This window comes from Brachyistius frenatus, unplaced genomic scaffold, assembly GCF_029030835.1.
Source record: "Brachyistius frenatus isolate BFR_SWC_R1_liver_20210118 unplaced genomic scaffold, ASM2903083v1 Contig_30, whole genome shotgun sequence".
NCBI classification, from domain to species: domain Eukaryota; kingdom Metazoa; phylum Chordata; class Actinopteri; family Embiotocidae; genus Brachyistius; species Brachyistius frenatus.
The window spans coordinates 3,887,501-3,902,500 of NW_027210629.1; the positions used below are offsets into that span (position 1 = coordinate 3,887,501).

Genomic DNA, 15,000 nt, shown 5'->3' on the forward strand with positions numbered 1-15,000 from the left:
CTGTCTCTGTGGGCCCAGCGCCACAGAGCCTCGCCATAAGCTTTCAATAGCCTTGAAAGTAGAAAGGAAAAGGATGGGATCTGCATAGCCCCCCCGTGCTATTAACACTGAGCTCCTGTTTAGTTTGGAGGTTGCGGATGAAGGTTTTAGTAACATTCCTTAAAAAACTAATTCAAAAACACATTAATATTGTAAAATATAGTTCAGTTGTCATGTGAACACATTGTGGATTGTACTTATTTCTACCTTACCCCCTCATTAACCCACCTGTTTAGGCTACTTAGTGATACCTCTCATTTTCCGGAGTGCCCATGAACTCTCAAAGAGAACAGTCCTGAATTTTACTTCACTGGTTTATTCAGTAAGTTTAAGTGGAGACAGCAATATTGATAGTGATAGTGTGAATAACTGGAGGAGAGTATCACATCACTTAACCTGTATTTAATCAGGTAATCTCATTAAGATCTCTTTTGCGAAGTAAAATTAAATAATACAGCAAAGGAAATGAATACAGAAAGTACACGCACAATGAACACTTGCTACAACTTAAGATACATTGGTGTTAAAAGTATGTACTCACTCTGTAATCAGTTATTCGCTATGCCCGCCTTTCTTTCACTCCACAAACGCTTTGCAGCAAACACTACAATAAGCATATAAAGCCACTCACACTCAAAAATGACACTCAAACTCATGAGCAAAAACACAAACAGGTTTCCCGAGTGTCTCTTTCTTGTGTCTCGGTGTCAGGCATATAATTGAGGGCTTACAATGCGCTCCCCTTCTGCTAAGCCATGCTATCTGTCAGGCCACACACTGCTCGCACAAACTGCCCTCCACTGGTACACATCTGATTAGGGCGGCTCTGTAAATTAAGCTTTACAGGACAGACTGATAACAGAAGGAGAGGGGATAGGAGCAGGACAAGGTAAAACAAAAGGGAAAGATTACAATATGTAAAGAGGAAGCGAAGCGTGGACAGACTTGAGTACCAAACAAGAACAACGAGGTGGCGACAAGTGTGAGAAGAATGTGATGAACGGTAGAATTATGCAGCCACCACAGTGAAAAAGGGACATTTCTCCTATCACATGTATTCAAAAACCTAATTCCTGATTATATGATCACTTGAGAGGTCTGCGGTCACATTGAGTGGCTCCCAGCATTCGTAACTGAACCAATTAAAGGATATGTTCTCAAGCTGTAGCTGTAATCACTCCTCCAGGCCACAAAATTATTTCTTCCAAAAAAAAGCTCTTTCAATGTTTGTGATGGGCAAAAAAATTAACCTAATTCCACAGAAACATGTATTCAACATTTTATCTGAAGCAAGTAAGAGACCTCTGCAATGCATGTTATGGGGCATCTTCTAAAGTCACAGTCTTTTTAGAACAAAGACGCCCTTTTTGTTGCTGAATCTCAACAGTCTCAACAGTGAAACAAGGAGTGACGAGTGAATGTACTGTACATCTTGCATACTGTATCCACTTGATTTGACAAAGTATTACTAATCAAATTTTAAGCCATTTTCCCATTTTTCACCCATGACTCACTGAAATTGAGACTGCCAAAAAAAAAAAAAAACACTGGTTGCATGAAAAACATCTTTTATGCACACGATTCACAGTTTTTGTTGTAAAGTTAAGGAACCTCAAGCAGCCGTCCAAGTAAAGAAAATCTAGTGTTCTTATGACATGTAAGTTTTTCCTTGTTAGGAGGAGTATAAGATGGATGGTTAAATACAAAAGTGGACAGCAGAGACCGGTGTTCACTTCCTGTTTCCAGCGACAAGTCAGGACAATTTTTTAAAACTGTTTGCTGTTTCCATGACGATAAAAGTTGCATGACTTCAAGGAAGCAACTGAAGAAGAACTAACTTTAACACACAACAAAGTTCAAGTCATCATTTTAACCCAAACCATTATCTTTCCCGAACCCTAACCAAGTGTTTTTATGCCTAACCCTAACAAGGGCGCTACTTTAGGAAACACTCCTGTGGTTGTATTTGGTTGCATGGGTTGGACGATTTGTTGCTGGAATCACATAAGGGATCTCTTAGTATCAAATATGAACAGAAGGACTGATTACAGCAAGTGAAACCTGTCTGCATATGGAGACCTGACTTGACAGACTTGGAAACTATGAAGCTTTTCTTTAATGTTTTAAAGTCACCACAGTGGCTTTGGCCAATCACAATATCAGGACAGTAGGCCATCTGCAGGGGACATATGCCACATCTTGAAGCAATATTTCATTCTGATAGAACATTTTGAAATTTCAATTAACTTTGAACGAATTCACATAGTTAATCATCTATTCTATCTCACCCCCAAGGAGTTTAATCACTTTTCACCTGCTTTTTCATGCATTAACCTGAACTCATAAGCCAGGGCAACGGGATTGGTAGCCTTAGGTCACTTCAAATAGTCAGTCGGATTTGTTTTAAGCAACTAATTGAAAACAATATTCATTTATTCTGTGAGAGATGTATGTGCCTTGAGATATTTTTCATAAAAAAATAATAAGTTGAAACAATTTATCTTGTCATGACAAAGTTAATTGCAAATGGGTTTAAAACCTTTAAAAAAAAAAAAAAAACAGCCTTGCATTCAAACATGATTTTCTTCGATAAAAACATAATTTACAGAAAAGCTTTCATCCGTTGGTGAAAGATGAAGCAGTTCAAAATGCTCCAATTAGGATGCAGTTCTTTGGAGGCAAACCATATCAAATTATTGTTAATATTACTGCATGTTTAAATTGAGCTTTACAAGATCATGAAATATTAGTGTCTGGGAAGGCTATGGTAATGATTAACCAAAATTGATTCCCCATCATTAATCTAGCCCACCAAAAAAACATTACTCGCTTAAATATAGTAATTATGTTATAACAATTAAAGGTCTGGAAACTAACATTGAAAATAAAAGAAGTAGGGCCTTTATAACACTGGATGCATTTATTTTTCACAGGGGCTTTCAAAATAACTTGGGCATTTTTCTTGTTAAGAGACACCGAAAATAAGTTCTGTCTTTTACCGAGGAAAGTTAAAGCTTCAACATGGGGGTAGCAACCTCACTGCCAATCTAACAATCCCATGCAGATCCGGAACATTATGCAAAACAGACACATGCTGAATAAAGCACATATGCCGTTTTGCAGTAAATCACGGCTGTGCCACGACAGCAACTTCCCGCTGTCTTTTATGTTTAAAGAATGGCAATTTACACATGACTTTTATCATATAATCACGTACATACACACAAAAATCCACACACCAAGTATACTGTAGGAGGTTTGCTCTGTTTTATCAGTGCCATTGATCAAATGATGAGGGGTAATAGCCAACACCCTGTGTGACACTGTGGCTACTTGCCAGAACTGCTGCTAAAACACCTTTAAGAGTCATGAGCTAAGCCATTTAAACATGGCCGATGCATTATGTATTATGGCCATTCCCTGTCAACTGAATGATGTACAGTGCTTTTGTCAAACAATGAAGTAAGAGCATGAGAGGAAACCGTAAGGACGGGAGGAGAAAAAAGAATGACAGCGAATAAAAGTGACTTGTGGAGCCACTGAAAAATGCAGTGAGAAAAGAAAATGAAAGCTGCTATTAGGAATCTAAATGAAAATTGACCTTTAAGGACAAATAGATTTTGCATTTAGATACTCCAATAACCTTCCTGTAAGCAGAGGAATCGTGCAGAGAAAAAGACAGGGATGTTCTCTCAGACAGCGGTGCAGTAAAACATGGCAACAATAGGAGGTAAATGACAGGTCAAAGGTCAGAGCCAGCAAGAGGAAATGACATCAGCAGGAAGTATGAATAAACAGTAGGGGATAATCACCCAATACAAGTGCTGACCTTGCCAGGGATTAGCAGTGGCATTATCTCTCAAATATACAGATGTAGAAAAACGAGAGGGTGAATGACCTTGCAGAAAGAAAGTTTGTAATTTCAGGTAAAACTGAACAGTAGATTATTGATCTAAATGAAAGCACGTTGCTATTACCTTGAAGCAAATTGCTAATACATTGCAATTTTTTTTTTTTTTATTTAACTGTTCAAATTGAAAAGAAACATAAATTATTTTGCAGTTCATTTTTTTTGTGAACTGAAATTCAAACACATAACGCTGAGCTATTACAAAAAAAAATCTGGCCACATGTGACATTATGTTATCATGGTTTTGCATGTTTGAAATTTCTTTGATTGTAAAGAAGAAATGATAGAATAATTCACTCAACTTTTGTGTCCTGAATGGAAGACATCTGCATCTGTCTCCTCACTACATTTTCCAATAAAGTAGGCCTATTCATAGCCAACTTTATTTGTTTTTATTTTGACAGAATCAACACTGACAACCGTTATCCTTGAGAATGTGGTTAATATTAGCTCTGGAATCAAAGTGACCTTAATAATCTAAGGAATTATGTCATATACTGTAGAAACAATCTCAATACAAAGACCTTCACAACAGCATATTAAAAAAAATAAATCACAGCCAACGTTATTTTAAGTTTAAGTAGTTACATGTACACTTCTTCGGAGATTATAGGAAAAAGGTGCCTGCCGATCGGGCTTAAAAAAAAAAAAAAGAAGCATTCCTTAAGACTCATCTGCGAAGAATACATCTAAATCAAAGAGCTGCCCTGCAGCAACAACAGCCTCTGGGATTGTCATGCAGTTACGTGTAGCTTCGGCATTGTGCCTTTTTAGAAATCTAAAACTACCGAATCTCACTAAAACAGCTACATTCAATATGTGAATGCATTTGTGATTTTTCCAAAGAATGTAATACTGCAAAAACAAGGCCTGTCTTCAGTGGGCTCACTCACCATTGTTTTACTTCAATCGGTGATCATGACTTAACACATATTTATGTAAATGAAAATCTCTTAAGATTACCACTTTAAAAGGTCATAGCTCACACATTTGCACAATTCATCGGTGATACTTTGCATTCGGAGACTTGGAGTATGTTCGGACCAGGAGATCCCATCTTAATATTTGTTCATGGTTTAATTCATTACTTAGATTTCTTTTGTATCTTTATTTATATTCCAGTAATGTCTGCAGTATCAGGATAGAGTGTATAGCAGTTCTTCTGTTAATTGGTCTATTGTAAACCAGATTAGTAAAACGAACGGGAATTTGTTTTAACACACACAAATGACCGTAGTTAAGTTCAACAGCAGCATATTATGAATCCTAGTTTGTGGCATCCAGGTAATATGTATAATGTAGTTCAAATCATTTATTTTTATGTAAATATGAAAATTCTCTTGAAATCTTCGAAAAGAACCTCACCTGAGATTTATTAATGTTCTTTTAGACAATGTCTGTATTTTGTTTTTGTTGCAGAAACGCTGAAAAGTCATGAAAATACCACATCAAAATAAAAAATAAAAAAATCAAGAGAAAGACGAAGAAATGAATAAAAGTAGACCAGGTATAGTTTGGCCTGAATTTCTAAAGTTTGGGGTCAACATTAAATTGACGAATTAATTTGGGGGGCTTTTGTTGCACTTGTATTTCATGTGTTAAGCATTGTGTGTGTGTGTGTGTGTGTGTGTGTGTGTGTGTGTGTGTGTGTGTGTGTGTGTGTGTGTGTGTGTGTGTGTGTGTGTGTGTGTGTGTGTGTGTGTGTGTGTGTGTGTGTGTATAGCCCTTTGTGAAACAGAGCAGAGAGACAGAGGAAAGATGGGGTGGCCCTCAATTACAGCAAAATACAGAAGAAAGTCTTGCACTGAGCTGAAATGAAACAAGAGCGCAGAAATAGTATATCTTTTTCTTTAAGTACTGTTGTGTTTTCAGAATTTTGGTACCAACTGGGTATCAGTTCTTGTGACATCCGTACTCCCTAAAGGGCTCTGCTAAACCAGAGCTAACTATAGAAGCCACAACTGACTACTTCAACTATTAAACACTCCCAAATACATCAACACCCACATAACCTGGAGGACATCTCCATTCACACTTGAGACAGATGAGGAGGAGGAAGACGGGGAGAGGGGGACAGAAAAAGAGAGCAAGGCCCAAGAAAATAAAATGAGATAACCACAGTGAGAAAGAGGAGCCTCTAAGTCATTATAGCAATGCTGAGCATTTTACACCTGTCCACGGGCTGTATCAGTGCTACTCGGAGGCTGTGGCACAGTGGAGGTGATGCTGCCTCTTGAGATATACTTGTCATATCCAGACACACACAGCGACACACACAATGGAACTAATAAGAAAATGCAATGTCTCACTTCTATAAACAAATTCCTTATAGCCAGCAATAACAGGGGCATCTTCTACACACTTACACAGCTTGGTGTTATTGAGTCCCACGGGCACACTTAAAGCACGCTGTTATTAGGAACTACAGGCCTGAGAGAAACAGGGAGAGATGGTGTAAGTGAGATAGAGATGGAACAAATGGACCATTTATATCAAAGCTTCATAAACACACATGGGGCCTATCGTTACGAAAGCTACCTCTTTCTAGAACGGAAACAGTGTTGTCATCCTGCAGCTCATAGCGACATGATTACATTCTTTGGCACGATGCGCACATTCAAGCAGAGGGACACATACATCTGTGTACACAGAGGCAAACACACATTTACATGTAAATCTGTATATAAACACACACACCCAAGTCATTTCAATCCGTCCCCTCCGCAGACTTAAGCCTAACATAGCACAGGCGTAAGCTTTTTTTTTTTTTTTTTACCAAAAGTTATGGCAAAGTGTGTGTGCCGAAATTTTGATAGCGTGAGCAAAGGAAGATATTAGCATGAGCTCAAAATTGTGCCTATAATATGTGTTGTACTGCCGGTGTGATTGTGTTTGCGTTTTTGTGTGTAAATGCGCACGAGGCTCGCCTGGCTGTAATCCCCTAAGCAAATGCGTGTGTGCGTGCGTGCGTGTGTGTGTGTGTGTGTGTGTGTGTGTGTGTGTGTGTGTGTGTGTGTGTGTGTGTGTGTGTGTGTGTGTGTGTGTGTGTGTGTGTGTGTGTGTGTGTGAAAGTATGGGAGTGTGTTTGTGTGTGACCAGTAAGATGGTAGACAGCATAAGCCCAAACCTTCACAGCTTAAGCCCCCCTCACTTTTCTCCCCCATAAGGCAAACAGTGGATAGACCACAGGGCTTAGTGGGAGAAAGAGGAGGAGAGGACAATATATGGAAACTAATTCAATTTCAGCCTCTTTGCACTGCTCCCCAATCTGCAAATACCACCACAGGCTGATGTAAGGAAATGGAAATCTCAATTTATAGACTCCACACTATGAAGAATCTGTAGATTGGAACCCTATATAAGAGGACTTATACACTTGAGTGGCGTTCATGCAGTTAAATGCCTTCCCTCTGTGTCACTTCAAGTCCAACCTCTCAAGCTGTTTCCGCTCCCACCTAACCCGTCACCCTCTCAATTTCCCTGTATATCATCTAATGAACTTTCCAAACTTGCAAATGGTGGGAAAGTGGTCATTGCTTTTATTCTCCACAGAAAGGCTGCCTTGCAGTTTCCATGGCTAGAGCCAAAGCTTTCAGATAGAAACATGCTTTACTTTTAAGGGTTTTCTTACTGCAGTTTAAAGGAAATATGAATTTCAATTCCATCCATTTAACCAATTTTGCTAAACAACATTTTTTTTGTAATATTTTAACAAAAGTGGGTATTTTCTTCCTTTTAATATTCGTATCAATTGGGCTCCTTTGTGTTTTGGATTGTTGGTTGGAAAAAACAATCGTAAGGTGAAACAGCCCCTTTTTATTCCACCTTTTCTTGTCAATTCATAAACTAAATGAAAAAAAATATTAATAAAGAAAATAATAGGTAGGTAAATTGATAGTCAAATTAATTCTTAGGTGCAGCTATTGATAACAGTGCAAATATCAGCACCCAGTGCTCCAGCAGTCAGGTGGTCTTACAGTAACGCTGAAGTGGAGCTCTGAGCTCGTCGTAACATTGGTTGTTTTCCCCGGGGCTCAGGTACTCTCATTGATTTGCAGAGATAATAACCCACTTTATGAGTCTCTGCCCTCTCCGTGTCCAGTAGCATTGTGCAACATATGTTACTCTCTTCCTCCTCCATCTCATTGTGTCCCTTAGCCCTTGAGGAGAAAATGCAGAGGTTATGAATTTCCCTGGTAGGTGCATTTCTTTTGTGAGTGTGCCTGTCTGTCTGTGTGTGTGTGTGTGTGTGTGTGTGTGTGTGTGTGTGTGTGTGTGTGTGTGTGTGTGTGTGTGTGTGTGTGCGTGCGTGCGTGCGTGCGTGCGTGCGTGCGTGTGTGTGTGTGTGTACTACTGCTGCTCCGTTGGTTTTTAGGGTCACGGCGTGATATGGAAAGGGGTCAGGGGAGTCGGCCTATGGGCTTGGCTACCTCTGCTTCCATTGTTTTATGCTTAATTGAGTTGATGTCAGGAAGATCACGCCCGGGTAGTTTTCCTGTCAAGTTGTGTTGTGATGGCTGCACTCTTCAACATTTAAGGCACCAGGTGAATACAAAATAATTGAACTCTTCAATTCAATTATATGCTAATATTCACTGACCACTGCTGAACAAAAGTAAATATTTTTTACGTCTTTATGCTTCTTCCTAGTCCATGTAGTATAATTTCTCAATCAATTTCTCAATTGTTTTCAGCATACGGACAGCTCCTAAAATAAAGTAAAACAAGACAAGAGCATGAGCATGATTTTTGATGGTCTCTTAGCTGGATTCAAACAAACCTAACAGGCTAACATCAAACTAAAAATGTGTCTGCCAGTCTTTTTCTAACACCAAGGTATATAAAATTGTATCCTGTTGTATGGCCATGCATTTCCCCTTACCTACTTGCACACCAAGAAACCACAACCTTTGACATGATCAAAACACACACATGTACACATACAGAACTGCACTGACACTGGTGATACAAACAGACGAAGATTGTCTATTGACTCGCTCCCCTCTGCAGCCCACATAAATCTGCCATACCGCTCTGCGCATTTTAATCGAATGCTCTTAGAGTTACATTATTTACCTACTGAATGCCAGACAGAGAGGAGCAAACAAGCTATTACACTATCCAAGTTTACATCACATTATGTTTCACAGCCCCTGGACTGTATGGTGGTGAATAACTGCTCGGTAAATAAATAAATAAAAGACATAGGGAAACAAACAAGTGCTCCAAGTGAAATAGAGATATAGAAAGAAAGAGATGGAAGTTGAGGTTTGATCTTGGCGCATGAATATACAATAACTGATCATCTCATTTCAGTCCTCATCACTTTTCTTTAGTGTGCCAATCCCAATATTGTGTGGCATTTAAAAAAATGACACCATGCTATGAAACGAGGGCTTGCAAGAAATGGATTTAGTGTTGAAGGTTTTGACACACACATCAATCCCATAAATAGTGCAGAATAATAAAAAGAGAATGTTGGCTTGAGGTCAAAAGCGAGCATGGAAACTCTTGAGCTTTAAGTATACCCTAATGGCTTCATCATACTGTACATGGAAGCATAACAATCACAAGTCATTTTCATCGTTGCTATAGCTGTTACTGTGCTGTTTCAGCCACTTTTATGCTAAGTAACCACATTTTGTAAAAAGCACTATGACACTCCAGGGAGCGAGCGCGTTTCCCTAGTGGCCAGGAAAACCCGTTAAAGTACACAAAAGCTCATACAAAGGCATGTAAACAAGCACAGAGTCACGCAACACACACACACACATCAGGACAGATGCACAAGCAGCCATACTTCATTCTCTAGCTCGAGGGGAGGAGCACGGTAGCCCCATCTATCAATGTTCAGTGCATTTAGAGTAAAGCACCTCAGATGAAAGCAAGAGCTGAAAGACGAATGGAAAGAGGGATGAGAGGGGAAAAGAGGAGGAAGGGGTTTGGTCTTGGAACAGGATTGAAAGCAGCACAAAAAAAAAAAAAAAGGGAGAAAAATTTAGATGCTTGTTGACTATGAGCGAGCTACGAAGGGGATGATCAAATAAGAGAATAAGACTCTAAAAATTGAATGACAACAATAATCCCACAAGCTGACAGATGGGTAAATACAGATGGACATAACAATGAAATGCACAATCTGAGTAGCTCAATCCTTCTTATACAACAACACAACACAATCACAACAGTCTGGACGATGGGCTGTCGTTGTCAAGATTTCTTATTACGGACAATCAAGTTGCAAAGTAGGAAGATCTTCTGCCGTGAAGTATTTCGAACACTCTTAATTCCCATTTCTATGATATTTTTTTTAATATCCTGAATTTTCCCCTGAATAATCTGTATAGAATTTCAGCAGCCCTTGTTAGAAAGAAGACGCCAGTCAGGGAAGTTTATGGAAAACTAACCCAGAACCTGAAAGTAAACCGATTTAAACACTGGATATATCATCAGGTTTCTACAAAGTTTCATCTTTAGATTCCATTTTCTGTTTTGCAGTGCACATAGCAGGATGTGTTTGTTTGAGTCTGCTAATATTCTGGAATGACGATTCAACTGAGAATTGTAAGTGTTCAATATGTCAGTCGCCTAACAGTGGACATGCAAAAATAGAAGAGGCCTCTGACTTCCATCACTCTGGAAGCCTGAAATAATTCCTCCCACTCCGCAACTCTATACCAGCTTTCCTTGAAGTCCTCTAAAAGCAGACCAAAGCCTCTTCTTTTCTTCCCTCTCTCTCTTGTGCACTGACTCCCACAGGTGTCTCACTCGATCTTGTATTCGCACAGATGTACACGGGAGGCCGTGACTGACAAGGTAAAGGATCGTGGGGAGGCATGTGGGTGAAGGAGGAGAATTACCATATGTAAGGAACGGAGGTGCCAAGGGTCTCTGTTTTTGTCTCTGGATAAAGCAGGTGGGCTACAAGGGACAAGATAAGAGCAGGTAGCTGCACACACACACACACACACACACACACACACACACACACACACACACACACACACACACACACACACACACACACACACACACACACACACACACACACACACACACACACACACACACACACACACACACACACATATAGTCCAGACACACAAATGGATGCATGTGAATGCAAAACACACAGACGTAAGAACAAAAGGAGCACACACAGGCGATGAGCGCGAGAGTGATAGGAAACAAGGAGGTATCACTGTCTATCCAGGTGTGTTGAAGATACATTGAGGGCGCCTGCCTGTGTATGAGTCGGTCAATGTGGAAGAGAGTGGCGGTGTAGAGATCTGATTAGCACTGGGAGAGAGGCTCAGGAGGTTTTCTCATCAGGATCGGCTTTCACACCCGCGTTATAGTGGTACTTTTATTTCTGCAAGGGAAATGGACAAACTGAAACTCTGCCATCCGGGTGACAAGAGGGATAAAGAACTTAAACATATTTTGTTTGTTTTATTTTGTAGTATGTTTGAAAAGTTATAAAAAATAAAAAAAAAAAAAAAAAGGGGGGGGGGGATGTGTTGTATGTTATGAAGTTCAGGAAATCACATCACTATGGTGAGACACCACATGGCATCTTTCCAGTTAGTGGAAGAGAGGGCAAGGATGCATTGTTTTTAAATGTTAATTCCTTTAAAAATACTTCCTTAAAATGATCTCATGGAACTTCAGTTGAACCCTCATCAGATCTCATGAGATTCGGAGAGGCCTGGCTTTCTTTACTTTCAAACATGCCACATATTATTTTCACAAAATCTACAACACAGGAAATTTGTTTCTAGACCGCACCATCTCCAACTCAAACTAACTATAACCTAACAATTGAATGTATAATGACTAATGTGTTGAAAAGTGTCTTTGCAGTCCTGGAAGTCCAGAGTGATAAGTGGGCACTTTGTAGATTAGGAGTTCTTAAACAAAGGGTCAAGACTCAGCTGTAGGGTCCCCCTATGAAAAGATGACTTGTATTATCTCAATAACCTTGGGTCCCCGGGTAATACTAAATGTACTCCATATGGCTGCCTTGTTTTTGGACTCCAAGAACAACAGAGCACTCCTCATGTCTTATTAGTCGAGGGCATACTTCATAAGTTGTTTCTGGACAGTACCTCTGTACAGTATGGATATATAGAAATGTTAAAAAGTGAAGTATGAGATATGAACGGGAAAGTGTGTTATATTGTTGAACAAACTTTGTTTATCTTTCTAATTCCATTTATTAACGAATTGTTCATTTGTCTTATTTATTCTATTTTCACAATAGAAGTGAATTGTATCTTCTGTGCTAAAAACATCCTTCTTCTTCAGTTGTTTTTTATTTATGGGCCCATGTTACAGTGTCAGTGCTTGAAAAGATAGACAAAAAGGATGTGTTTACTAAGATTAAGTATCATAGAAAACAAGACATGCAAGACAGACGAGATCTGGACAGAATGCTTTTAGCGTTTAACAAAATCTCTTAGTAGTGTGCCCATCATTTATCATCCATCAAAGGTGTGAAACCCAGTTGCTGAAATGCATCAACCTCGTAGAAAATGTTCATCACAAAATCCAGGTGTTTAACCAGTCTCTATACTGCCTTGATTGCAACCAAAATGTTATTGAAGCTAATTAGTTTGATGTTCTTTGATGAATGAGAGAGAAGCTCTTTTTTCTTCTTCCCCATAGCACTAATAAGGCTTTCAGCAAGATCGTTACGCCAAAAATGCTCTATCCTCACTTTTTTTATTTGTTTCCTCTTCCTTACAAAATAATATGTTAAAACCATCTGCACTTGGAGTAAAATTACATATCACCAGTTCCCTCTTTCTGCCATCTAAACACGTCTTTATGTCTCTCTCTTCCTGTCCTCAAAGCTCCTATAAAAGCACAGGAAGGAAAAGCTGGGAGGAAAAAACAGAACACTCAAACGTAAGAGGCTTGTGGACATCTCAAATGCACTCAGAGAGGCCATTAATAAAAATAATTAGCACAGGAGATGGGTGGAAAAACAGAGGCCAGGCTCGGCAGATGTAAAATCTCATTTCAGCTATTTAATTTTATCAGAGACTGAAGCAGGAAATCCACCAATCATTGTGGTAGAGCACAGGGCTCCATTTGACAGGCATCTCTGTCCTGGAAGGACACAAATGCACACACAAACATAAATACACACAGACCCTATCGTCGGCCAAAGAGGGCCACAGGGGTCATTAGTGAAGGAAGAAGATCAGATATCACCAATTCATCTTGGTCAAAATGATTAGAGAGACACAGAGAGAGAGAACGTTATGTACGGGGGTGGCTGTGCACATTCCTGGTTTAATGTACTATTGTGATCTCTGAGTCATTAATCAAGCCCCAGTAGACACACGCCCACATAATGTTTCACACACTTGCAGAAACAGTTCAGTTCAGTTTCAGAGAGGTCAAGGTGATTCTTGTTACTGTAACTGGGAAAATAAGAAATGGGCAGTAAACTGCAGCTCATGTTGGAGAGTAACAATTGAAGTCTACACTCTGCAACACACATGGCAGAGTCACAACTTGTTTGGGGAAGCCTCGGGCAATTAGTGCCTGGCATTCGGATATGTTGTTCCTACTTAGTAAAACCACAACAGAATAGGCACAGTTGTATTATTATAGTGAAAGGCAAAAGATGTAAGTTTCCCCAAAAGGTGATAGAAGTCAGTTAGGTTAGAAAAAGAAGCCAATATTGGAGCTGTACATTTCTGGAGTATCTCTAAGTGCACAGTCTAACATTAATCCATCATATCATATCATGACATGGTTTGCCATTGCATGTATGTGAATGGGTCAGCATCGTGGATGCATGTAGACGATATGGATTCTGCATTTAAAGATGGTGCCCTACGCAAGAAAGTGTCTCACCGGCTGTATAATACGCCTGCACACTTTTGCTCGGACTGTTCTCCAGCTGGCTCGCCACATACAGGGATAGTATGAAATTATTTACTGTAAAGGCTCTTCTAGACCTTTAGAGGTTTGTGGGGCCAGACAGATGAAATGTTTCGGGGTGTGACTCTTGTCAGTATTTTGCTCCATTTGTAATGCCTGAAGTATTTTTGAGCTGTTGTGCAACATGTGATCTGTATTAGTGTGGCCATTACATGAAAATCCCCTCACAGCCCAATGTTGTTAGTGAGGAGTTTCTTACTCTCCTCCCAACATGCTACTGCTCCAGTTTGATGAGAATTCAGCTTAATTTAACAGACATTTTAACTACAATTACCCACCTACATCACAAATTAGCAAAGGCCGCAAAGACAGAAAACCAATTAGGAAACAGAAGAAAAGTGCAACTGCAAAACGTATCAATGGATAGGAGTGAAGATGCATTTAAGCAGGCCAATATGTATGTAAAGGGTACAACTACAACCTCATGCAGGTCAAGTTCATCTGTATAGGGTCACTACTGAATGCCTCTGGGTTTTGCAGGCCCACAACAAAATCAGATGGCAACAGAGCCTAAACTCTCGACCCTAAACAGTAGAGAAAATATCATGGGACTAACAAGCAGAAGGCTTCTTTCTCTTTTATCTTGATAGTCTCTTTGTGCAATTTTCAATAAACTAATCATTTAGACAGCATATAGCTGAAAAATAGACAACTGAAGCAAGATCATGTAAAAGACAACATCTAAAACATATCGAGTTAAATAATCTCACAGAAGTTATCAAACTTAAGAAAAAACACATTTGACAAACAAGCAAGAGACCCATTAGTTAAGTATCTAATTAGTCCCTTTGTGAAATTTTAAACGTGTAAATCATTCAGACAATGGCACATTAATTTAACATAATAGCAAGAGAAACAAGCACAAAGAGGAGCTGTTGAAAGAACATGGAACTCAAAGTCAAATTAAACTTTCCGACAATCAAACTCAAGCAAACATGCTTCATGCCAGACAGACTTTTGTTTTAAGTATTGTACAAAGCAGATTGTGGGTATTTTGATTTGCAAAGGTAACGAGAATTAACATAAATTGCAAAAAAGATCTCCAGATTCTGTTATATTCAATACTCCTTGTAAAAAGTAAATCCTTAAAAACA

General features: G+C 39.3%; 1 protein-coding gene across 1 annotated transcript in view; it reads right to left on the bottom strand.

Moving 5' to 3' along the window:
• Positions 1-15,000, bottom strand: part of fbxl17 (F-box and leucine-rich repeat protein 17) — a 222,339-nt gene that overhangs the window by 51,069 nt on the left and 156,270 nt on the right. The gene's annotated exons all lie outside the window — the stretch shown is intronic.